Here is a 7,756-nt window from a genome sequence, read left to right on the forward strand (position 1 = left end):
ACGTGATCGACAGGCATGCCTCTTCCACTACGCTGAAGCCCTTACCATGCTGCGATTAGATTCATCACCGGTGATAGCTACATGACTCACCACTTCATTCTTCATAATAAAGTTAGTTGGCCCTCCCTCACTGAGAGACACAATAACCACTGGCATCTTTTGATCTATAAAGCCCTTACTGGAAAGCTCCCATCATATATCACCTCCTTGTTACATCTGAACCCTGCTCCATGTTTAACCCGCTCGAGTGAGAGGCTGCTTCTCCAGGTTCCTCATGTCAGGACTGACCTGGGGAAAACTGCTTTTAGTGTTAGTGCTGCAAACTCCTGGAACATTTTACACCAGGACCTGAACTTGAGCACTTTTCTCCCTTATGGAAACTTTAGAAATATTATTTTTAAATACCTGACTGTAACTGTTTTATTTGATTTTAATTGCTGACTTATCACTGTAGTCATTTCAAGCTTTTAAATTATTTTAGTTTATATATTTTATTGTTCTTATTGCTCTTTTATTGCTTTTATTTTCTGTAGTAGCTTTATCTCATTTCTCGTTGTTTATCATTTATGTTTTCTCGGCATCATTTTAAATGAGGGTCGCCCTCAATGATCTCTCCGAGAACTTAAATAAAGGTTGATGATGATGATGATATCCTGCTCGCATATACAATGAATATGTTTTTTAAAATGATCTATTGTATGTATGGAGGCCTTACACAACAAATAACAGGAGGACAATAATATGCATTGCTTGATAAGAGACAATATAGAATACACAATAGCTACACAATAGAGATACTAATGCAGGATTCTTACTCATTAGAAACCTGAAGTACACTGCACAGTAGAAGCTGCAATAAGAGGAACACAGTACATTTAAAAGTGATCAAGATGCCAGTGCAGGTCGCTAACTTCATAAAAACCACTGCTGAGATAGAAAATATAAAACATGCAATCACTGTATTTAAAGTGGCCAAAAGGCCGACTGAGAGACGAGCAGAACTTTGTTTTGGGATGTTGCAGAAACCTATAGGGGCGGACCTCAGGGCTCGGAGCCAGGCTGCACAAAGATCTTCAGTGGAGACAACAAAGACACAATTACTGCTCTCTGTTTATAATGTTAGGATTCTAAATTTGTAAATTAATTGTTATTGGAGTGTTAGTAGAGGTGGGGGAAAAAAATATATTGTTTTATGAAAATCAAGACATTTATCTTCTGAAATTTTCATTCGAAAAAATTGACGTAGAATCCGTGGACCAATGAATCGTGAATCGATTTGAAAATCAAAATCACAAGTGCTGAACCGGTTTACTGCTTTGTTTCTGTGACTTGTTGATGTAACCGGTGAGCATTAGCAACACCCTTTAGGCTTAACTTATGGAATGCACACAGGTGAGTTACATCTCTGCTGTGACAGCTTAACATGTCTGCTGTTTAAAAGCTTTCCTCAAACATAGTTTTCTCCTTTTTGTCACATGTATGGGGCGGCAGTAGTGTGTAGGGACTTTGGGTTGGGAACCGGGGAGGTCGCAGGTTCAGGTCCCAGTGCGGACCACAGGGGCGGCTGCGGCTCAGTTGGTAGAGTCGGTCGTCTCACAACCGGAATGTAGAGGGTTCGGTCCCCAGCTCCTGCAGCAACATGTCCAATGTGTCCTTGGGCAAGACACTTAACCCCAAGTTGCTCCCGCTGCTTTGTCAAAGGTGTATGAATGGGATTAGTTAATACTGATGGACTCTTTACCCAGCAGCCTCTACCATCAGGGTGAGGATGTGTAAGTGTGACCTGCGGTGTACAAGTTCTTTGAGTAGTCAGAAGATTAGATAATAAATATACAAACTCAAAGTATGGAAGTTGGTCTGGTTGTTGAAGAGGTGCCAGGTCATTTATCGAGGTAGCCTTGAGCAAGGCACCAAACCCCCAACAGCTCTGTGTAGCAGCCCCACTCTGACATCTCTCCATTATGTCCACAGGTCTGGTCCAGTGCATTGTGTGTGAGAAGCATGTCTCTCAATAACACAGTGGGATTACTAAAGTATGTAAAAAATCAAATACAGCATGTGGTCATATTCAGACAGCTGTGATTTGAATCAGCAAGTGGTTTCGTTTTACTCAAGTCTGTATGTCATCACCTTGTTGGTTATGTCACCAGTTATGAAGCAGTGACGACAAAGCATTCCTAAATGAAAATGGCCTTCGTTCCCATTGAACGAGGCAATGGAATGATACCATCAGTTTAGTAGAGATGGGACCGATCCAGTCTGATATCGGTATCGGGTTCGATATTGCCGAAATGTACGTACCGGATATCGGACTGACGCCGCCGAACATTCTCAGCTCCTACAGTCTCACTTTGAAGACGTTCAGACTGAACAGTAAGAAGTGTCCACAAGTCGTCTCCATGACGACGTTCAGACGCGATGAGTACAACTCTTACAATTCATTTTAAAAGATTTAATTTGAAAAACCTGACAGCTGTTGCTGCTTCCTGTTTGTATGTAAAGCCAGTACAATGCAATGCCGGGTTTACCTCAGCTTTGAGTAGCACATAACAACAACAACAACAACAACAATAACACTATTAGTTATGATAATTAAAGATCGGAATCCGTATCGGTACATGTGCATCTGAAAAAAGGTGGATGGGTGCATCTGTAAAGTTTAGTGTGAGTTCTATCTGTCTAGTCTTTATGTTCTCATAGAGTTGTTGTCCCTCGTGTCAGATTGAAAACTAAATGTGTTGTGCGTTGAATTTGTGGCTCAGACACTTTTGAAACTCTCCCCCCTGCACTTTCGCTCGGCAGCTTCGGTTGATGTTTTTTAAAAAGCTTCTTAAGACTCTTTTCCAATTTGCTTTTGAACACATTTATTCGAGTCGCTTTATTGTGACTTTTAAAGTGTTGTTTTTCTTTCATGATTGTTATTGTTGTTTTGACTGGTATGATCATATTCTGTAGAGCACTTTGTGACCTCACTCTGTGAAAAGGTGCTATACCTAATAAACTTATTATTATGATTAAGACATGACGTAAAATCACATCAAAAATGTAACTGCAACAGGCAGCAGGACGGTGATTGTTGCAAAATTAAAAAACCTCAAGCAAAGTGTTGAAACAAACAACAGTGTCATTTTGTCATTTAGGAATGGTTGGACAGGAAATTGATTGATTAGCGTGTTATGACAGACTTACACACCTCTCGTTGTGTCACATTTAACTGCAGAGAATGTGAGAATGTTGCCATACAAGGTCTACAGCATATCCGAGCTGGATTCTATAAGTTGTTTTCAGTATCAGTCGAGTCGTTCACACTCAGGAGAACACGTGAACAGAACGCAGCTGTTGTTATTGTACAGCATCCGTTACGGACGGCTGGAAAACATGGGAGGCGGACTCAAGTGCAGAAACCAAAAATATTTAATTAAACGAAAAGGCCAAAGGCAACAAAACTTAATTCCAAAAGCTCAACAAAAAACACAGGGATCAAAAACAGGGAGCCACAGAGGAGCACGAGCAAACACTGACATACCAACAACAAACAATGAACCGACACAGAAGGGAAGAAACACAGAGACTAAATAGACATGGGGTAATCAAACACAGGTGAGACTAATGACACAGGTGAAGACAATCACACTGGAGGGAAACACACAGAGGATGGAATGGACACAACACTGAGGACAACTACAAACTAAAATACATGAAACACTGAAGACACACAGAACTCAAGAATGAAACAAAACAAACTAGAACATAAAGAAACACTCGGATATGAAGTTACAAAAATAACACATGAAACACTAACCTAGAAAACACACAAGGGAAACAACACCATCAGACAAGAATGAGAACTAAAAACAACAAGAAAACCTAAACTCTGAAAATAAGAAACCAAATCATGACAGTATCAGTTGAACTCAATGCAGGATTTGGATTATGAAACAGAATTATTGACTATTGGTGACATATTTGTTATTGATACTTCACAGCTGGAATCTCAGTTAGCCCATTCCAGGCTGGCTTTAATACCATGATTTGAATCTTTATTTAATTATTAAGTCATACAGAAACCAACCACTGCATCCGATATATGAATAATCAACCACAAGAAGTGGGACATGCTGAGAATGTTGTTCATCCTGCACATTAATGTCCGCACAAGTTGCTGTAAAGACTTTGTGATAGTATCACTTTAGCCATTTTCACATCTGCACTCCTGCAAATATTTCGATCATTTCAGGAGAATATCCTGCTGCGTTCTCACATCAGCTCACTCGGACTCACTGCGCCAAAAGTACCAGGGGTCTGAAGTCCGAATGCTGTTTGCATTCACACATATAGCTCCTCCTGGAAATATCAGGAGTTTTCTGCAAGTGTGAAAGTGTCAGTTTGGATCAGTGTTGCTGAACATGCAAGAAAAAGAAGCTTCACAAAGTTGTTGCAACAATTATCTGAATTTGACTTGATTTGTATTTAATTAGTTTTTCACTCTTGTAGACAGACAGATAAATAAGATCTGCCACAAGACGGTCAAAGCCGAGGTAATCCCATCCATTGTAGTCAGCTGTAGTTTACATTACATCCTTTAGGTGTTTAACATTCCTCACATTAACTGAGTAAACTTAAGTATTAAGGGATGAAGATGTGTTTTCACATGTGATTTACTGAAGAGTAATTCATTTCTGATTCACTGCTGCTACTACTGCAAATGTCACAGTTTCTAAATGACAATGCATGAAATTGTTTTTCCCTGTGCGCCATCGCCATCTGCTGGATCAACCAGTCCAGACTCAAACCAAAAAGCCCCATGAATATAGTATCCCAGTTCTCCTTTTCAAAGTGCATTGATTCTGATCCTGTGCCGTTTTCTGGTGATCGTGTGGAGAAGTGAGAATGTAAACTGTAGCAATTGGAATGAATTTTTGAACGTTATGTAATGGTAAGCATTGCGATTGGCTGCTGCTTCAAATAAAGTATCTCCCCCCCAACTGCCCCTCAGGAGACAAAACTACCATGGGAGCACCCACATCTGGGACTTTCCCTCCTCTGTGGTGCATCCATAGACTCTGGCTCATGTGTCTATGGGCAGTACATGCATTAGACCCCCTCCTCTTTGGATTTTAAATCTACCCAAATCCTCCCAAACTAGTGTTACCCTGTCCTGCCCGAGAGCTGGAGGGACCAAACACTGACCTGAAGGATCAGAGCAAAGCCTTTGAGTGGGTAGCTAATTCCCTCTTTAGCCCTCATCAGCTGTCCTCCGGGCTGAGACGGAGGCGTGAGCGATAAAGCAAAGCTAACCCCATCTGGCAGAAAACGACAGAATCGGCTAATAGAGAAGGAATGGTGACACTGTTACTCGTGTACGTTTCAGACTTTTTTTTAAAGAATTGCCTGTAATCTTCCATTCCTCAGAAAGTTGAAAACCACAATTGTCACGTTCAGCCCCTCGCCCAAACCCTTTAACAAGACTTTCTAAAAGTATTTACATCTGAAGCAAACAGTAAAGCTCTCATCCTCATTGGATGTGTATACATGTGTACCACACACCTACCAAGGGGATACAGCTGGAAATTGGCCTATAGCTACAGTCTGATATATTTACATGTTGGTTACTGCGTCAGAGCACGGTGTAGTCCAAGGCAAATTTCCCACTTGGACAATAACGTTTAGCTTATCTTCATGTTCATTTCCCCTTCCATCCAGTTTGGGGTGGTGACCCACATGATGAGCACCACTAAGCAACATTTGGAGAGGAAAGACATCCTTTAAGAGGCAGAAACCTGGAGCAGAACCAGACTCATGAGGAACAGCCGTCTGCAGAAACTGTTGGGCTGCTTGGACAATGGGATGGAGGGAGGTATAGTAAAAGACCAAAACAGCCATTATTCACAACGTTGTGGTTTTGATTCTGTTAAAGAAAATCCCCTCTTCTTGATGATCTGGATTGAATATTATTTGTGTGTATTTGTAGCGAGGAAGGGAGATAGATCGTCAATGGGCGATCTGCATTGAGACTAGGTCACCACCCCTATTTAATACACCTGAACGCTGAACTGGAACCTTAGCTAGGGGGGACCAAATACAACAACATTACCTAGCTTTTCCTAAAGTCTACTTTGATGGATTCAAAGGACATGGGCTATCTTTTTCTTTGTCTCTGTTAGCAGTCTGTAAGTCAAAACAGTGAAATGTGGAGACGATTTAAGTTAATGTGGCAACAACTGTCATTCATTTAACCCTCATGAGGGTCAAAATGTTCGGCTTGAGTCCGCTCCTTTTTCAGGAGGTGTTGATTCCACTGCATGATCAGTTTAGCTGAGTTTGAATGGCGTATTAATGATAGGTATGTCTGTGTTAATTTGAGCTAAGTGCACCAATCAAGAATATTTATTCACCTCCAAAAGTGACACAAGACTGAAACCCCTCGAGGCTTCTGTTACTTACAGTGTCAGTGACTCTATTGCCCCCTGTTGCCCCAATTGAGCAGTAATACAAGATAAATTGACACTGGACCCAATTTCATCTTTACTTGAAGGCTGATGTGCTTCTGTTTAGAGTGGTGCCCTAACCTATCTGTTAGCCCTAATGGAGACCAATATATAGATAAGTGTGTCCTGCCAAGAAAATCAATATCGATGTGGCCCCTGATGGTTTTTGAGTTAAAGTGCTTTGTTTTCTGCCGTTGCCTCGAAACAAAGAGCTGGTGGGTCCTTCTATTAACAATTCCCAGTCAACCTTGAGACCGAGTCCCAGACAGAGAGAGAGATAGAAATAGAAAAAAAGACAGATGGGGCGAGCGGCGGTGGTGGTGGAGGTGGAGGTGGAGGGTGGCAGCAGTGGTACCAACATCAGTAGAGCGTTAGATTTGGTGGAGGATAGAAAAGCATCATCAACGGAGCAAGCGCAAGAGCTGTGAAGACGAGTGAGATGGGCTGAAGACAGATAAATCCAGCCATGAATGGCTACAATCATCCTTTAATTATAAGAATATAATGCTATTAGAAAAAGGTATTTGGCTATATAGGTATTTAAGAAAGTGATTGAGTAGAAACAGAAGTTTTCAATCATTACAGTGAGCTCAGGAAAACGTCAAATATGTTGCAATTATTAACCCGGCACATTTTATTTGTGAATATAATTTTATTGATTTTAACAAAAACAAGCTTCATCTTGCTACGTCATATTTTCAGTGACTGCACAAAGATTCTGAAAAGACTACATAACCAGAGATAGATGCAGTGTAATAAATGCTGGATGTCGCATGTGTTCTCCAAATAATTATAATCTTTAATTCTATTAAATCTGTAATTAGCTTGTTGGACAGATAAAACTCTTAATGCTTTAGAAATCTGACAGAAACAAAATGTGAGATATCTGAGTGAGATATCTTCTTTTTCCACACCAAACAGCCTCGTGTGCGGTCAATCATCACTCAGTCAGCCACGCTGTCCCGTTCACTCTCGTCTTATTTCTAAAAGCTCAGTCCTTCTTAGAGCGTTAGAACAAGTAAAGCTAGATCTCTGTATAAAAATAAATACTCTCTTTGCTAACATTATCGCAGTGTTCATGTTTGTGTCGTTGCACAGATGAGCGCTTCCTCCCTAAAATATGATCATGCACATGTATGGAGTACTTTCTTTTTTTATTAGGTGATGCAATAACATGACAAACACAACAAGTGACAGAAAGACAAAACAGGAGTAAAAATAAGAAGACGGAAACTACAACATTGAAGGCTATACATTTGCACTTTGAT

Source organism: Labrus mixtus, chromosome 10, assembly GCF_963584025.1.
Source record: "Labrus mixtus chromosome 10, fLabMix1.1, whole genome shotgun sequence".
NCBI lineage: Eukaryota > Metazoa > Chordata > Actinopteri > Labriformes > Labridae > Labrus > Labrus mixtus.